Source organism: Enoplosus armatus, chromosome 10 (genome assembly GCF_043641665.1).
Source record: "Enoplosus armatus isolate fEnoArm2 chromosome 10, fEnoArm2.hap1, whole genome shotgun sequence".
NCBI classification, from domain to species: Eukaryota; Metazoa; Chordata; class Actinopteri; order Centrarchiformes; family Enoplosidae; genus Enoplosus; species Enoplosus armatus.
This window is the reverse complement of record NC_092189.1, coordinates 23,668,333-23,670,306: the sequence shown is the minus strand read 5'-3', so window position 1 is coordinate 23,670,306 and position 1,974 is coordinate 23,668,333.

Below are 1,974 nucleotides of genomic sequence, written 5' to 3'. Positions count from 1 at the left end.
ATACTTTCAAATGGTCGTCCTTTGAAATAAAAGTGAAAAATCCCCTTTCTATCTGTAACACGCATTATATAAAATGATCCAATTTTTCTTCAAAATAATCTACAGTTTCTTCTCACAAAACAAACCCCAACCACAACCAAACCAGTGAAGAAAACTGTTTGTTTTATAAAGCAAATACCTAGAAAAAAAGAAACCTCCAGCCTGGACAGGAGACAATTATAGAAAGCTATAATTAAGATATCATCCTCTCTCTGTTCATAGACTACAAGCCTCTCTCTGCCTGCTGTTGTTACTCACTCATACAGCTGCTGGCGTCCAGCCTCTCACTTCATCCTCCTCAACTCAGAGAAGTTTTGCTCCAACTGAGAAAGTTTGGATGTGGGTTTCCACATGCTAGCGGAGCCCCAGCCAATCCAGAGGGAGGAGGAGGGTCACATGCAAATGTATCCAGACTCAACACAAAGAAAATCCCTCCTGCCCCGAGGAAACTCACCACAACTCTGGAGTGCTTTTAAAGTAACATGACACCGCCTCCCCGTCACTTAAAGCTCGTCTCCCCCTTTCTGTCTGCATAAACTCATCACAACCTGCAGTCTGGGCTCTTAAATCATTTGGAAAATTTGTGTTAAGTGAAATCCCAGTGGGATTAAAGTCCACAGCGGAACATATATTTGTACTCCACCACAGAGACGTATGATCTGGCCTTCAACAATATAAATACAGATGGGAAGATAAGCTGTCGGAAAATACGACATAAGACTGCTTTGCGTTAAACTCAGAAAGGCTTTTTGCTCTGAGTATAAAGAGTCCTATAAAGAATTCCTGTTCCTTAAATCAAGTTTGATGTGTCAAGTTCATCCAACACAATGACAGCTTTCTCTTCTTTGAACTCACAGCTGTTTGTTGTTTTTACTCGAGAAAACTCGTCCTTGAAGATTCAACCAGCTATGAAGCGAATGCTCAAAATTCAGAAGCATGTCCTTAATGTGACAAAACCCACATTCCAGCTTTTTCCCCAAATATAATTATGAAGAGTTAGAGCGCTCATCTCTAACCACAGGCCACAGAGGTCAAAGCATTTCCAGCAAATCATGGCAGGAGCTTTTCAGCTCAAAATGGACCATTTCTGGCTTCAAGAAAAAGTTTCAAGTGAATGTTTGTGAAGTTTCTGGAAGCGTCACGTAAGATATAAGTTCACGATGTGTTTGATTAACTGCAATATTGACAAATGACAAATATTAGTATAAATTAATGACTGATGGGCAAACAGATTTCTTTTTCTTTGAGAGGTCGAGTTCACAATAAAGTTTGAGCTCAGGAGACATCGAAGAGGACGTTTGCAAACTTGAGTAAATACTAATACTCTTGAGGCTCTTTCAAAGACTGTGGAATAAATGAAATGATACAGTATTTCAGGTGTAAATACTGTGTAAACAGTATATTTCTGTCTCTACTAGTAACCTGCAGACACCAAGTTAAAACCATTAAAACCAGTTAGAGCTCAACAGCTGCAGATCCACTGAGCTGAATGTCTTCCCAGCATGCACAGTGCATATTTTTTCATTTGGTCCCCAGAATATCCTGCAGGCTGAGAGAGAATCAGGCCGAGGATGGTTCAAGCGTATCGCTTTCCCCTGGGCTCCGAGGGAGGGGGGACTGTTTTAAACATAAAGACATCAGCACCGTCATCTGCCGCTGAAAGATTTCCACTGCACAGAGAGTCAACAGAGAAGAGCAAGGCACTACTGACGGGGTTCAATTCCTAAATATACGAGAATACAGGACTCACTGTGAGTCATAAAACCCATTCACAGTTGGTTTAGTTCAGTTCAAACAAGCGGTTGCAAAGTGAAAAAGCAAAAGATAATGTGATAGAATTAACAGAAAAAATCTGACAGAAGAGCTAAAAAGCAAACGCTGATGTATGGGAGAATAAAATCAAAGACTTGGGGTGCCTGACAGTGGACCACAGCG